The sequence below is a fragment of the Babylonia areolata genome, chromosome 19 (assembly GCF_041734735.1).
Source record: "Babylonia areolata isolate BAREFJ2019XMU chromosome 19, ASM4173473v1, whole genome shotgun sequence".
NCBI lineage: Eukaryota > Metazoa > Mollusca > Gastropoda > Neogastropoda > Buccinidae > Babylonia > Babylonia areolata.
In genome coordinates, this window is record NC_134894.1 from 5815251 (window position 1) to 5832750 (window position 17500).

Genomic DNA, 17500 nt, shown 5'->3' on the forward strand with positions numbered 1-17500 from the left:
AGAGAGAGAGAGAGAGAGAGAGAGAGAGAGTGAGAGCAAGAGAGAAACAAGCAGAAGACAAAACAAACAACAAACAAAATGACAATAACAAAATCACAAAACGATAAAAAAACAAAGCTTCGAAGAGATATAGAAGATGGCACATGCTTTGAAATTAACAATCAAATCACACGCACAGCTGACAAATTTAAACGATTCTAAACACTGGGTCAAACAATCGAAAGATGGCATTAAAAAAACAAAGCAAAAAGCAAAAAAAAAAAAAAAAAAAAAAAAAAAAAAATCATCAGAAGGAATGCATTGTTGTTGGGGGTTGTTTTTGTTTTTTTGTTGTTTTTGTTTGTTTGTTTTTTTGTGTGTTTTTTTTCTGAACGATGATGTCTGTCCGTTATCACTGACAGGCAAATATCAATATTTCACAAATGGAACGGCTTTCATCAGAAGAAATGTTGCTGCCAGGCTTATTATTATTATTATTATTATTATGCCCTTCCTCGTCCCCCCTCCCTCCCCACCCGTCCCGTTCCACCTACTGAACCCCCCTTCACTGGCTTTCTGCATGTAACTGTCCTCAAGCAAAGTGCAAAAACCCCATCGATGATAATAACATTGATGCTGTGAAGGTTTCATGGTGTTTTTTTTTTTTTTTTTTTTTTTTTTTTCTTCTTCTTCTTCTTCTTCTTCTACTGCGTTCGTGGGCTGCAACTCCCACGTTCACTCGTATGCACACGAGTGGGCTTTTACGTGTATGACCGTTTTTACCCCGCCATGTAGGCAGCCATACTCCGTTTTCGGGGGTGTGCATGCTGGGTGTGTTCTTGTTTCCATAACCCACTGAACGCTGACATGGATTACAGGATCTTTAACGTGCGTATTTGATCTTCTGCTTGCATATACACACGAAGGGGGTTCAGGCACTAAGCAGGTCTGCACATATGTTGACCTGGGAGATCGTAAAAATCTCCACCCTTCACCCACCAGACGCCGTCACCGTGATTCGAACCCGGGACCCTCAGATTGACAGTTCAACGCTTTAACCACTCGGCTATTGCGCCCGTCATTTTTTTTTTTCTTCTCAGTATCTCTGCTTGCTTCGTGAATCTATTTCTCTCTTTTTTTTCTCTAAGAGGTCTTGTATTTTATTATTGTATGCTATGGTAATATATGGTATTGTATCAAATCAAATCAAATCAAATCAAAAACACTTTATTAATCCACATGGAAATAAAGTTGTGCAATCACAGGCTCATTGTAAACACTGGCATAAAATCATGCGCAACATAAGAAGAGATTAAAACTAGTCAAATAAGAATTCCCAATAGCTGACGATATACTAACCCCCCCACTCCCCACACACACATACTCATGTTAAGACAATAGGGTATTGCACAACAATATTAACAAATGAAAACATCCAACAAAAAAAAGGGTATAAGATTACTAAAAATGACATGCGCGCACGCACGCACACACACCCACACACACACATGCACACACACACACACATACACACACACACACACACACACACACACACACACACGTTAAGACCATAAGGTATTGTACAACAATACATAAATAAAAACATCAAGGGAATAAATCGTATATATAAGTAAAATGCACACACACACACACACACACACACACACACACACACACACACACACACACACGCACACACACTCACACACACACAAACAACGTATGCATGCACATAACATATGTCACGCCAGTAAGATTAGAACATTAACATTAAGATACATGAAATCCAAGTAAAATAAGAAAATATTTAAAAATCACTTCCGATCACACACACACACAAATGCTTGCTTGCCTGTGCTCACCCGCTCAGTCCCACATGCACGCATAATGTCTGCTCCCATACACTCGTCTGCTGGTGAAGTTCAGGTGTTGCTGTGGCGAGGGGGCTTGGGGGGTGGGAGGGTTCACTTAGTGTATTGGATGTTTTGATTGTGTGCGTGAATGGCTGTAGGAATAAATGAATTAATGTATCGAGATGTTCTTGCGCGTGGAGCTCTAAACCTACCACTTATGTCTGACCTTCTGCTATTAATGTCATCATGTAGTGGGTGTCTTACGTCGGTCAAAATTGTTATTAGTCTGTCAGTCAGTTTTCTATTGTGCATGTCGCTAAAGGTGTCTTGTCTTATACCCACCACCCCACCCGCTTTCCTAATGACTTTTTCCAACCTGTCTTTGTCATGTTTGGTCAGGTTTCCCCCCCAGCACACGGCTCCGTATGTTAAAACACTACAGACAACAGATGTGTAAAACATTTGGAGCATCTGCTTGCATACATTAAAAGATTTCATTTTTCTAAGACAGTACATGCGACTGTTGCTCTTTTTAATGAGTGCAGTTGAGTTTTCATTCCAAGACAGCTTATTGTCGATTATCACACCGAGATATTTGTATGAGTCTACTTGTTCGACCACTTCATTTTTTGTGATGATTTTACTTAAAGTTGATTTCTTTTTTCTGAAGTCGATTACAAGCTCTTTGGTTTTGCCAACATTCAGCTCAAGGAAATTTTCTTCACACCAGTTCACAAACCTGTCAATTTCTCTTCGGTAGTCAGTGTCATCGTCATCAGTAATAAGTCCTGTCAGTGCGGAGTCATCTGCAAACTTAACGAGGGGACACGAATTGGTCAGACTTCTGCATTCAGCCGTATACAAGGTAAAAAGAAAAGGCGAGAGGACTGTACCTTGTGGTGCACCTGTGTTTGTGAAAGAGACAGTAGACATAAAATCATTTAATTTTAATTTTAATTTTGTATTGTATTGTTTTGCACTGTATTGCACTGAATTGTATTGTATCACAATGCACTGCATTGCATTGCACTGCATTGCATCGAATTATATTGCACTGCAATGCACTGCACTGTATTGCATTACATTGTTTTGTATCGGATTGCATTGCATTGCATTGTGTTGCATTGCATTGAATAGCGTTGCGTTGTGTTGTGTTTCATTCCCTTGTTTCGAGTTGTGTTTTTTTGCGGCGAGTCGTAACTGTATTGCTTCTGCTGTTGTGATATGTTACACTGCCGTGTGTTGTATTGTTTTGCATAACGCTCCGTTACCATTGCATTGAGCGGTGTGTCGCGGGTGTTTCTGCAATGTGTTTTTAAGCATGACCACAGGGGAGAACTATCATGGCCTGTCTTCATGACTTCAGTCTTAGTTTCTCAAGGAGGCGTCACGGCGTTTGGAAAACAAACAAACAAACAACATCAACAAAAAAAACCCCACCAACATACGCCCTACCACAACTGCTAGGAAGATTCCTGACCAGCAGCATAACCCGACGACGAAATTAGTCAGGCACTTGAGTGCATGTTTATATAATTATTTGTACACCTAGCAGAGTAGAATTTTTTTCTGCATGAATTTTGCCAGAGGACAACACTCTTGTTGCTATGGGTTCTTTTTTTAAGAGCGCCAAGCACGTGCTTGCACACGGTACCTCCTCGGTTTATCGTCTGATCCGAATGACTAGACGCTCAGTTTGATTTTCCAGGCAGTTTCAGTTTCAGTAGCTCAAGGAGGCGTCACTGCGTTCGGACAAATCCATATATGCTACACCACATCCTGGCGCCAAGCAGGTGCCTCACCAGCAGCGTAACCCAACGCGCTTTGTCAGGCCTTTAGAGAGAGAGAGAAAAACAAAAAAAAACAAAAAAAAACATAAATAAAAATAAAATAAATAAATGAATAAATAACAATATAATTAAAAATAAATAAATAAATAAAAAATAATAATAAAAAATAATTAAATAGATAAATAAACAAATAAAATGATTTTTTTTTAAAAGACAACAATGATGACAAATACGCAAATATTTTTTTCCAGTCAAACTTTGGAGAAAGGACGAGAGCGGGATTCGAACGCACGTCCTCACGGACTCTCTATAATGGCAGCTGAGAGTCTTAACCATCCTGCAACCTTCTTCCCTGACTTCAGCTGCACCGCTTTGCATTCAGCCTGTCTCGGGGGAAGGGGGGGGGGGGCGGGGGGGGGGGGGGGAGACATGTTGTGCTGTGTGGCATTGCACTGAGCTGTGTGTGTGTGTGTGTGTGTGTGTGTGTAGGGGTGGGGGGCGTGGTATATTGTGCTGTGTGACATAATAATCATTGTGTTGAGTGACACAACATGGTGGCATTGCATTGACGTCATTTTGCTGTATTGCACTGCGGCTTTCTTGACTTTGCTCCCTTTGGGAGGTTTGTTTGGCATGCGTTTAGCACGTTCACGTGCGTATAAGTGTAGTCCTGACAAGAGGCAAGTAATAAATAAATGAATAAACGGATATAGAAATAGACAGAGAAATAGAGAAGTAAACAGAAATGAAACAAAAGCTTTGAAATTGCACGCATAAGTCGATAAATGCATGAATGAATGAATGCATAAACGCATATATTAATACGTAAAAATATGAATGGGTAAATAAAATCAAAAGCCAAGAAGGAAAGGGAAAAAAAAATAGACATAAGGACAGAACGAAAGACAACAGAAAAAAAAAGAAACAAAGAAAGAAAGAAAGACAAATAAAAAGGCAACAAAAAATAAATACAGTCGAATATCATAATGGCCAGTGCAACGATCAGTGAACAATGACAACAAAACGAACAACTCCCCTACCCCGCCCCCCCCCCCCCCCCCCCCCATTTCCATAAGGATGCCATTTTCTCCATAAAGCATAACTTTGGAACAGTTGTAACAGAGGCCCATCAAACATAAAGAAGTTCTTACCAAAAAATGACAGACGTCAAGCATGCTCAAACAAAGAAACAAACAAAAGGAAATAAATACCAGGAAAAAGAAAACAAGGAAAAAAAAATCAACAACAAAGTCTAAGGATTCTCAATAACAGACCAGACGAATACATACGAATAGATAGAACAAAAAACAAACAAACAAACAACAACAACGCCGCAACACGAAGCAAAAATAAAACCAGAAAAACAACAACACAAAAACAAAAACAAAACAAATATTGTGAGAGAAGCGACGCAACATTATTGTTGACAGCGCTGCATCCATCCTTCACAAAATGATATTCCCCACACGCGCATGCTTATTTCGCTGCGAGGCTTGTTCTGACTGACCGTGTCTCTGGAACACCCCCCACCCTTTTCCCTATCACCACCCCCACTCCACCCCCACCACGCTCCTTCCTCTCCTGCCTCCTCCACCCCCACCCCTTCCTCCCTTACCCCTTTCTTCACCCACCCCTAATGGCGCACAACCCCTCGGCACTGGATTTCCTGACAGTGTTTCCTGTAACTGCGAGAAGCGTCAACAAAATATGCACGTGTGTTGTTTGCGACGCTGATCACATAGCTGTTTCCACACTTTTTTTTTTTTTTTTTGGTCTTTCCGTTCTCAGTGATTGTTGCACAATTGACCTCATTCAATTTTCCTGAGCTTTGGCATTTGTCTCTGAAGAGGTGTTATGTTGTGTTGTGTTGCGTCGCAATTTTCACATCCTAGTTACCCGCTCAACTACCCAAACACATAAGCTCCTCCACCCTGGTGCCGAAGAGCATACCCCCTTTCTAACACTGTGCGCAGACCTCACTGCTGCTCAAGGCGTTACCTACGCGACGGGCCGAAGAGTCTCCCCTTGCCTCTTCCTGCTCCTCACAAGGTTGGAACCTAGCCTACAGGCATGTTTAACTCTTTCCATACGAACGGCGAAAGAGACGACGTTAACAGCGTTTCACCCCAATTACCATCATCAAAATATTGCAAGCGGAAGGCTCTTATACTGAAGAGGTGAATGCTGACAAAGAATACCACAATTCTGACGACGGAAGCTAAAGGTTGGGTCATTCAGACACCCACTGGACATCCGAGGGGTCTGTGTAGAGGAGAAGAGATGACTGGCCGTACTGAGTGAGTTTTCTGCTCCCTTGACAATTTCATTTCATAATAAGTTCAATTGTGGCAGGTCCACTTCCTTTGCGTTAGCTGTGCTTGACTATGTGTGTATGCATATGTATGTGTACATAACTACATGCATGTATATGAATGTGTATTGTGTGTGCGTGTGTTTATGTAAGTTTGTGCCTGCCTATGTGTGCGTATGTGTTAGGGTAGCTGTTAGATACACATGTATGTTAAAATGTATGTATGCAGTGTGTGTGTGTGTGTGTGTGTGTGTGTGTGTGTGTGTGTGTGTGTGTGTGTGTGTGTGTGAGAGAGAGAGAGAGAGAGAGAGAGAGAGAGAGTGTGTGTGTGTGTGTGTAGTCACATTTTGGTGTGTGTATGTAACATAGATGTAATGTTTTATGTTAACAAAAGCATTTTTGTAAAGCACCTAGAGCAGATTTCTGGATAGCGTGCTATATAAGTATCCATTATTATTATAGATGTCTCACACAAATCTATTGTAGGGTCTCAAGGCCTGGCCAACGCGCTGGGCTTAGGCGTTTCTGCGCTTGCGTTGTTTTATCATTCTTTCTTTCTTTTTTTTATATGGGTGGTGGTGTGTCCATCGAGATCGATGATGACCATCGTTGTCATCCAGCTGGGGGATGGGGGGAGGGTGGTGGTGAGGTGGGGGGGGGGGGGGGGGGGAGGATGCTCATGAATCTATCTGTGAATGCGCAGATGGCTGAATAGTCCAATCTGCGCATGAAAAGTTCGCTGACAGTTGGGGCAGACAAAGACAGGCATATCATTGTCAGGGAGCTTGTTTGCCCGTGACTTTCTGGCTTGCTTCTTCCTTTTTATATACTAAATTGTGGTATAGCATGTATGGATACACCTCCATAAAACTAAACCTAGAACTACCTGTGGTAGAAAACAACAACGACAACAACAACAACAACAACAACAACAACAACAACACACACACACACACACACACACACACACACACACACACACACACACACACACACACACACACACACACACACACACACATTTATGGAATAACCTTCACTCGTTTTAAAAGATATAACGAATAAAAATGTGTTTAAGAAAAATATGAAAAATTACCTTATTAAATGTTCAAAAGATGAACAATAATACTAATCTATATCTATTGGTTACCAAATTCATGATTTGTGAAATGTTTTGTACATGCCTTTGGTGTTGTCAGAGGGTGTTTTGTAAATGGGTTGTAAATGCTAATGTGTGTTTCATTTTCGCAAGATTCGTGTATGCACATAACTATATTTCTTAGTACTTTTGTGGTTTTGTTCTATGTTTCTCCCCACTTCTTCTCCTTTTTTTTTTTTTTTTTTTTTTTTTTTTTCAGATGGTTTGATGTAAAAAAAAAAAAGCAGTCGTTGCTAATTCAATAACCATCTTGAAATAAAAATTTTGACTTTGACTTTGACTTTGACTTTCACACACACACACACACACACACACACACACACACACACACACACACACACACACACACACACAAACGCGTTCCGATATATCCATACCCCTCCCTTCCAGCACGGCAGGATGACCCATGGTTGTTTCGCTTCCGACGCGCTGCACTGGTTCCCTGTCAGTGTCAGAAGCATTGACAAATATGCTCGCCGTGGTTAGCAGTGCATACAGTCAGCTTGTGTACAGTGTCCTCTTTCTCTGTTGTTCCTGATTGCTCTGCTAGTTGGCCATTGATTTTGACCCCGGAGGGTTCTCTCCTTACAGAGTCATATGTTGCGTCATCAATTTCAAATGGGTATAATTGTACAAAACAAGCAAACTAACAGGGAAAAACTACAACAACAAGAAAACAAACAAACAAACAAATGAAAAAAACCAACAACAACAACAACAAAAAACAAAAAACAAAAAAACCCTGAGACCAATTGTGAGGGTTCTGCAATTCATTGTTGAGTCTTGCAGAAATCTATAAATCTTTGAGTTGTCCATGTTTGATTTGATTTGGTGTAGTTTGGTGTGGTGTGGTATAGTATGGTGTGGCGATGCATTGCGTTGAAAGCGAACTGCGTTGTCTTGCTTTGTTATGCATTGTGTAACATATACAATATCGCTTTGCGTTGACAAGTTCATGTCGCGTTGCTTCGCTTTTTTGGGGGGGCTTTTTTTGTGTGCTTTTTTTATGTGGTCTCAGCTGCATCCATTTCTTGGAACATCAATATTTTCTGTGTGCTTCGAGGTTGGTTTTTTTGTGGGTTTTTTTTTTTGTTTTGTTTTGTTTTGTTTTGTTTTTTCTCATTCTTTTCCTTCTTTACTTCTATTTGCCACTTTTCCTTGCTTTGGTTTTGTTTTCCGCTTCTTAACAAGCTTATTATTGCTTTTGTCACGAAAACAGTCAATGAATAATTACCCCCTTTCCCCCCACGCCCCCCCCCCCCCCCCCCCCCCACACACACACACATGAGCCCCACTCTCCACACTGAACCTTTTATATACCCCCTCAGACCGAACAAAACAGAGACAGGAAAAGACAACTCAAAACGGACAGAAAGCTTCGGTGAGATTCACGGACGAAGGCTGTTCCGTAAACACACACACACACACACACACACACACACACACAGACACAGACACACACAGACACACACACACACACACACACACACACACACACACACACACACACACACACACACACACACACACACAAACAACAACAACAAAACAACAAAACAAACAAACAAACAAAAACACACACATACTCACATCACGCCCACAACCACCTTGATCAGTACCAAAACGTGAACATTCGAATCAATTCGTTCTAAACGTTTCCAAAGAAATAGAATATTAATGGAGGCTTTTGGTCACTCTTTCAAGAACAGCAGCAGCAGCAGCAGAAGCAACCCATCACCATACAACAACAAACAAACAAGCAAACAAACGATTCACATCCATTCTCAGATTTGAAACATCATCGAAAATAACAGGGCAGAATTCTGCCTATGGCCCCGAAGCCGATACAATGCTGCGGACGAAGAAGACGTGTTTGCTACTGTCTATGATTGGAATGCAATCAGCATCTCGTGAATAGCATTTATGCGCGTGTGGTGTCACAAGACAAGACAAGACAAGACAAGACATGACAGGATAGGATAAGGTAAGGTAAGGTAAGGTAAGACCAGAAAAAATACAAATCAATCACTTGTGAGTTTCTCAAAAAACGTGTCTTTTGGCTCGAGTGCACGCGTAATATGAAAACATGCTGAGCGCAATCAATTTTAGAACACAACCATTCATTCATTAAAACGCGCATCACCATAGCTAAATAAAATCCATGTTGATTGGGCGTTTTCTGACGATATCCTAACCTCCCCCCACCCCCCACCCCTACTCTCCGGCCTTCCCCTTCCACCACGCCCCTCCCCCCTCTCTCTCCACCCCCTTCCCCCCTCCCACAGCCCCCGCCCCAGCCCCCCCTCTCACACACATATACAGATCTTACAAACACTCAGGAGCCACGCCACATCTCTTACACATAATGACCCTGGCGACTGTTTTGCTTCGCACGCACTGGCTTTCCCCTTTCCCCGTCATTGCCGTGCAGAAGCATTGACAAAAATGAATGTGCGAGCATCGGTTACAGTGCAGAAAGCTGGTCTTTCTTCTCTCCGTTTTCTCGTGATATGCTTGTGTTTTTTTTTTTTTTTTGGGGGGGGGGTTTGGTGTGTTTTTTTCTAAAGCAGATCTGGCGATCCAACGTAGGTGGACCAGTCAGCACGTTTTTCTTTGACAGTCTTGTCCAACTATGACCATCGGAACAGCAGAGGAGACAACTGCTGCCCCAACTATCTAGGCTAGAATCTGGTTATAGTGGAGAATGTCTTGTCCAAGTTACATCCCCCACTCTCTCGGCCAAAAGAGGGTTTTTTTTCAGGACAGTCGGCGTTGGGGGTGGTTCCCACAGGCCAACTGCTCCCCCCCGCCCCCCCCCCCACCCTTCCCCCCAAGGCTGCAGCACTCACAGCCTGCACAGTTTTGCCTCCTTGTCTGAGAGTCATAATCCTTCACAAAATACTAAGTTGAAAATGACTTCCCTTAACAGTGGAGAAACCACTGATCATACAACTCTCACTTTGCTGCTGGCCCAAATGTAAGCTTTTGCCAATCTGTGATATAAGCTGAGTGAGGAAACACACGCATTAACCCTTTCACCGCCAAGCTCGCATTTATGCACAGGCGTGGTAGAGGACCCATGCCACTGAAAGGTGACCATTCATTGGTCTGTTATCCACGAACCTACTGCTCTTAATGTTCGGTGGTAGGATAGGCCGTATTTTCTATACATCGCGGGGGGAATTCCCAGCTATCATTAGCCACTGTCTTTTCTGTGTTTATACCACAAGGGAATTTTGTACTCTAAATTGACTGGCGGTGAAAGGGTTAACACCTTGAAATTCAAACTGAGCCTGTAACTCTCAAGTTGGTCCAATTGTGTGGTGTGGTGTTGTGTTGTGTTGTGTTGTGTTGCGTTGTGCAGCGTTGCGTTGCGCTGGGATGGGTTGGTTTGTGTAGTGCTGTGTTGCGTTGCGTTGCGTTGCTGCGCTATGTCACGGTGGTAGGTTGTGTTGCGTTGTGTATTGCTGTTGCGGTGGATTTCCTTGCGTTGTTTTTCGTGGCGCTGCGTTGTCTTCTGTTGTGCTGCGTTGCCGTGTTCGATGTGCCTCATTGTATTGAGTTACGTTGTGACGAGTATGAATATTACAGTTTCAGTTTCAGTTTCAGTAGCTCAAGGAGGCGTCACTGCGTTCGGACAAATCCATATACGCTACACCACATCTGCCAAGCAGATGCCTGACCAGCAGCGTAACTCAACGCGCTTAGTCAGGCCTTGAGAAAAAAAAAGAAAAAAAAAGGTGAATAGATAATAGATAAGCGTGCATAAATAAGTAAATAAATAAATAAATAAATAAATAAATAAATAAATAATTACAATATAAAAAGGGTAGTAGTAACAATAATAATAATAATGAATAAATAAATAAATAAATAAATAAGACAACAATGATGATAAATAAGCAAATAAATGTAAAACATCAAGACACACATTCACACATACACCCACACACGCTAAACAGATAGAATATTACAGTAATGGAAGAAAACAAAGAAATACAATGAAACACATTTTATTGACAATGAGAGAGAGACAGACAGACAGATAGAGACAGAGAGAGACAGAGACAAACAGAGACAGAGCCTGAGAGACAGAGAGGCAGGTATATGAAAAGGCAGACAGACAAAAAAAGCAAACCAAATAAACAATTAAAAAAAAAAAGGAGAGAAAGAATCGGGAAAAGACAAGACAGACAGGCAAACAAGCAAAACAAATCAACAACAAAGAATCGAAAAAAAAACCACACAACAATTTTAACTCACTCAGTACGGCCAGTCCTCTCTTCTCCTCTACACAGACCCCTCGGATGTCCAGTGGGTGTCTGAATGACCCAACCTTTAGCTTCCGTCGTCAGAATTGTGGTATTCTTTGTCAACATTCACCTCTTCAGTATAAGAGCCTTCCGCTTGCAATATTTTGATGATGGTAATTGGGGTGAAACGCTGTTAACGTCGTCTCTTTCGCCGTTCGTATGGAGAGAGTTAAGACATTTATAACGGAGAAGGTGTTGTGGCTGCGAATCCCAAACCACGAATTAAATCAACAAATTATGTCCTCGCTGATTCCTAAGTGATTGAGCTGTTCTGCACCCACTGACACACTGTCTTTTTGGGGATCAAACTAATGGTGGAAGGTGTGTGTGTGTGTGTGTGTGTGTGTGTGTGTGTGTGTGTGTGTGCGTGTGTGTTTGGTTGTGTGTCTGTATGTGTTTGTTTGTGTGTGTGTGTGTGTGTGTGTGTGTATGGATATGTGTGTGTGTGTGTGTGTGTGTGTGTGTGTGTGTGTGGCGATGTGTGTGTGTGTGTGTGTGTGTGTGTGTGTGTGTGTGCGTGTGTGGAAGTGGCAGGCGGGGCAGTGCGTGGGGTAGGGGAGGGAGGGGGCGGGGAGGGTAGAGGTAGAGGGCAGTTGCCGTTCTGTGTCGACTCCGTTGCCAATCTCTCTCTGTTCTATGGTTACAGCTAACGTGTGCCAATGCCATCTTTCACAATCATGAACTTCTCGGTGCAACTAGCTTGCTGGTGATTTGTTTCTTTTGTCTTGTTTTTTTATGCTTTATGATGATGATTCGGGTGTTGCTGTTGTGTTTGGTTTGGTTTCCAACTGGTTTATATCTTTTCTTTTGTTTTTGTTTTGTGGTTTATTTATTTATTCATGTATTATATATTCACATCTTTATTTATTTATTTATTTGTTTATTTATTTATTTATATATTTATTTATCTATTTATCTGTTTATTGTTGTTGTTTTTATTTTGAGGGAGTGTGGTCGTGGCCGTGGGCGTGTGATTATAACCCTCCTTCATTATCATTACTTCCTTGTTTATAAGCGCGTTGGGTTACGCTGCTGGTCAGGCTTCTGCTTGGCAGATGTGGTGTAGCGTATATGGATTTGACCGAACGCAGTGACGCCTCCTTGAGCTACTGACACTGATACTGATACTATCATTAGTTTTGTTTTCACCCCGTTTTTGTTTTTGTTCATCAAAAAAAAAAAAGAAAAAAAAAAGGTGGCATGCCGTGTATCCATTTGGTGTGTGTGTGTGTGTGTGTGTGTGTGTGTGTGTGTGTGTGTGTGTGTGTGTGTGTGTGTGTGTGTGTGTGTGTGTGCGTGTGTGGATGTCTCTGGAGGAAGGTGGAAGAATGGATAAGACGCTCATCTTGCCAATACAGTGTCCGTGAAGGTGTGGGTTCGATTCCCACACGCTCTCTCGCTCCTTTCCTTCCCAACGTTTGACTGGAGAATCAAACATGAGCGTCTTGGTCATTCGGGTGAGACGATAAACTGATGTCCACCCGTGCAGCACGTGCTTACTGCACTGAGAACGAACCCATGGCAACTAAAGCCAGGATATTAACACGAAAACATAAGTGTCGAATCGGATACCCCATAAGCAGTAATCATATCAAAATCACATAGTATAACAGTAATACTAAGTCACTGGTGAAGAGCTGATAATTTCTTTCCTTTTGAATGCTTGGTACAAGAATATGGCAATATTGTTCATTACAAGTTCATTTAAACAACAAGAGGTACTGAAATTTACTTTATAACATTTAGCTGGTATAAACTGAAATCTATGATCATCAAGGGCAGGACAACAGAATGCAAACTGAGCATTAGTCTCAGTGGCATTTCCGCACAATGAGCATTTCATCATATTCACATTGTGTTCTTTGTATCTAAAACTATGTACCGCAATACCTGAAATTCCAACTCGAAATCTTGTTAGCACATACCTTGCACATATGTTTAGATCCATCATAAGGTAAGGTCCTATGTTTTGATTGGTTTCAAATTTTCTGTACGCTAACTCTCTCCATACGAATGGCGAAAGAGACGACCTTAACAGCGTTTCAGCCCAATTACCATCATCAAAATATTACAAGCGGAAGGCTCTCATACTGAAGAGGTGTATGTTGACAAAGAATACCACAATTCTGACGACGGAAGCTAAAGGTTGGGTCATTCAGACACCCACTGGACATCCGAGGGGTCTGTGTAGAGGAGAAAAGAGGACTGGTCGTACTGAGTGAGCTAAGAATACATCGCTATCATTAATGTGACAATTCCACTTTTGCCAACCACAATCGACAAGTCTTTGTTTAAATAACTTCATAAAAGAGCTAACACAATTTATTTCAATAACTTCATAAAAGAGCTAACACAATTTATTTCAATAACTTCATAAAAGAGCTAACACAACCCACCCTCTGGTTTCCCCATACGAAAACGAAACCACACGTCGCAAGTGTATCACGAACATTAGAAGCCCAGTTTGTTTTTCCTTTGTTAGCTAAACCTAAAAGCATTTTACAGGCCTTGCAAGGTAGTCTATGTTCTTCCATTCCTTCAATTTCAACCAATATCGAGTAACGGGTATGCCTGTGTTAATAGTTAACGAAAACCTGTTTAACTCACTCAGTACGGCCAGTCCTCTCTTCTCCTCTACACAGACCCCTCGGATGTCCAGTGGGTGTCTCAATGACCCAACCTTTAGCTTCCGTCGTCAGAATTGTGGTATTCTTTGTCAACATTCACCTCTTCAATATAAGAGCCTTCCGCTTGCAATATTTGGTAATTCGGGTGAAACGCTGTTAACGTCGTCTCTTTCGCCGTTCGTATGGAGAGAGTTAATACATCCTAAATTAGATCGTTAGGTGTTTGTGTGCCGACTCCTAGGTCTGTTTTATTTTCAAAACGAATAGTATTATTCTCTCTATTGCAGCAGAGTCTTTTTCCAAACCCCTTACTTTTGCACCATAAGGCATCAAACAATTTAAATGATACACTTACTGAATTATAGTTTAATTTATACAGCTTACACATAAATACTAAATGCATATCTTTTACCCCTGCTTGCCAAATCCTGACATGCATAACTGATACTCATTTTGGTTGAGAACAATATTCCTAAATAACGATATGGATTTAAAACTGACATCTGAATCGTATCAATTAAACCATTTCTCTTTATCAGATAGATATCCACCTTTCCTAAAAATAAAAAAAACCCAAAAAAAACAAACAAACTACAATGCTGCTCTTATCTTGTATCTGAAATGAGGCGTTGTAAGAATTGTTTAATTGTGTCTGTAAACTAGTCACATTTTCTGATAATAGCGCAATGTCATTAACAAACAAAAGAACAAGAGAGATGGAGAGAGAGAGAGAGAGAGAGAGAGAGAGAGAGAGAGAGAGAGAGAGAGAACACAAGAACGCAAGAATTTTATTGTATAGGCCATAAGACCCGTTACAACTGATCGTACGGACAATGTAAGAGTGAAGCTTTGTTATAGTACACTTTGAACATAATCAACAATGTCATATAAATCTTTATTTAAAAAGAAAGACAAGAAAATGGAAAAAGCATTAACGACGTCGGTTTGCTTAAAAAAATGTATCTACCAAGGTCATGGAGGCAATGCTCGTCTTGCATCAAATGCTGAAACCTAGTCATCGACGGATAAAGCGTGTATTTTTTAGGACTATACTTCTGTCGCAAGTCATTCAATTCTGTGCAGTGGAAAAGAAAATGCAGTTCGGTTTTTTTATAGCATTGTGGCAGAATGAACATATGAGGTCTTGCTCTAATACAGCAGTGTAACGTTTTTTTGTGTGTGTGTCTGTAGTTCGGATATACCTAATCTAAATTTTATCAAGATGTCACACAGACATGTCGGACACACACACACACACACACACACACACACACACACACACACACACACAGAGAGAGAAAGAGAGAGAGAGAGAGAGAGAGAGAGAGAGAGAGAGAGAGAGAGAGAGAGAGAGAGAGAGAGAATCAATTACAGGGTAGTCACATGACGGATGCAGGACATAACCGCATAGTTTTCACACACATGCGCGCCTGTGTGTCTGTGAATGTGCGTGTGACTTGCTCATTGGGTGTCTGTGGGAAAGGGCAGTCGGTATGACTATATGTTTCATCTGAGAGAAAGAGGCAGAGAAAGAGTATATGCGCGTGCACGTGTGTGGAAGTGTGTGTGGGGTGGTGGTGGAGTGGGGTATGATGGAGGCATATGTGTTTGTCTTTTTTCTCTTCTTGTTCTGTGATTTTCCCGGTTGGTTAAATGACACACACATAGATATAGATACACACACACACACACACACACACACACAGAAACACACACGGACACAGACACAGACACAGACACACACACACACACACACACACACACACACACACACACACACACACACATACGGGCGCAAGGAGAGAGAGAGAGAGAGAGACAGACAGAGTGAGTGAGAGAGAGAGACAGAGAGAGGCAGAGAGAGTGGTGCAGTTTGTTTATTATCATGCATTGTGCCTATATATTTGTATCTGTTCTATCTAAGTAGACACAACAGAAGAAATTAATTCATTAAACTCTCCCCCTCTTCTTCTTCTTCTGCGTTCGTGGGCTGCAACTCCCACGTTCACTCGTATGCACACAAGTGGGGTTTTTACATGTATGACCATTTTTACCCCGCCATGTAGGCAGCCATACTCCGTTTTCGGGGGTGTGCATGCTGGGTATGTTTTTGTTTCCATAACCCACCGAACGCTGACATGGATTACAGGATCTTTAACGTGCGTATTTGATCTTCTGCTTGCGTGTACACACGAAGGGGGTTCAGGCACTAGCAGGTCTGCACATATGTTGACCTGGGAGATCTGAAAAGTCTCCACCCTTCACCCTCCAGACGCCGTCACCGTGATTCGAACCCGGGACCCTCAGATTGACAGTCCAACGCTTTAACCACTCGGCTGTTGCGCCCGTCTAACTCTCTCCCTCAAAAGTGCAACTAAACTTTAAAGAATAATGATTACTATCTGCATGGATGATGGATCTTTATTTAAAAAAAGCACCATCCTCCTCTCTGTCTCTCTATGTTCACAAACGCTTTACAAATGCACATAATAAGCAATCGCGCGCGCGCATATGCACGCATACAAACACAGCACAAACACTGCACATGCACGCACACAACCCCCACATAACCCCCCTCCACACAAACAAACACAGACACACACACACACACACACACACACACACACACACACACACACACACACACACACACACACACACACACACACACACGGTAAGAAAAGAGAGAGAGACAGAAAGACAGAGACAGAGAGAGAGAGGGGGGGGGGATAGCGCAAAAGAAATCTTTTGAATTAAGTGATGCGAACAAAATTAATACTGGGAGCCACCTGATAGACAACATCCTACCTCTTTTTTTTTCTCTCCCTCTCTTTCTCTCTCTCTCCCTCCACCAAAATAATTATCATACCTCCGGTGGTCAGTGGTCAATGCGCCCAGGCAGAATCGCTGTCCGCTGTTATTGGACAACTGATCCCGTAGTGTTCACAGGCACTTCACAGACTTCACAGGTGATTTTTCAGAGCTCCTGGCCCTGTGTCCGCATGGAGGAGTGCCCAGTCCTTGGGTGGAAAGACACACACTTTACTTCGATCTTCTTCACTCCACTGACCCAAGTTTCAGTTTCAGTTAGCTCAAGTAGGCGTCACTCAGTTCGGACAAATCCATACACGCTACACCACTGACCAGCAGCATAACCCAACGCGCTTAATCAGGCCTTGAGTACACTGGCCAGAGGTCAGCACACTCTTTGCTATGGGATCTCTTTTCAGCGCGCCAGGTACGTGCTGCACGTGGGACCTCGGTTTATCGTCTCATCTGAATGACTAGACGCTCAGTTTGATTTTCCAGTCAACCCTGGGAGAAAGGGCGAGAGTAGGATTCGAACCCACGTCCTAACGGACCCTCAATATAAGCAGCTGAGCGTCTTAAACATTCTGGCACCTTCACCCAAGAGTGACTGTGAACCTGACCGGTTGAGAAAGGTTGGCTGAAAACGGTTCAGAA

General features: G+C 42.1%; 1 protein-coding gene across 2 annotated transcripts in view; it reads right to left on the minus strand.

Annotated features, from left to right (window-relative positions):
* Positions 1–17140, minus strand: part of LOC143294043 (secretin receptor-like) — an 88100-nt gene extending 70960 nt beyond the window's left edge. For both annotated transcript variants that reach the window (XM_076605457.1, XM_076605456.1), the window contains exon 1: positions 16905–17140. The gene's annotated coding sequence lies outside the window, so the exon portion shown is untranslated. The remainder of the gene's footprint in view (positions 1–16904) is intronic.
* Positions 17141–17500: the final 360 nt, after the last annotated feature.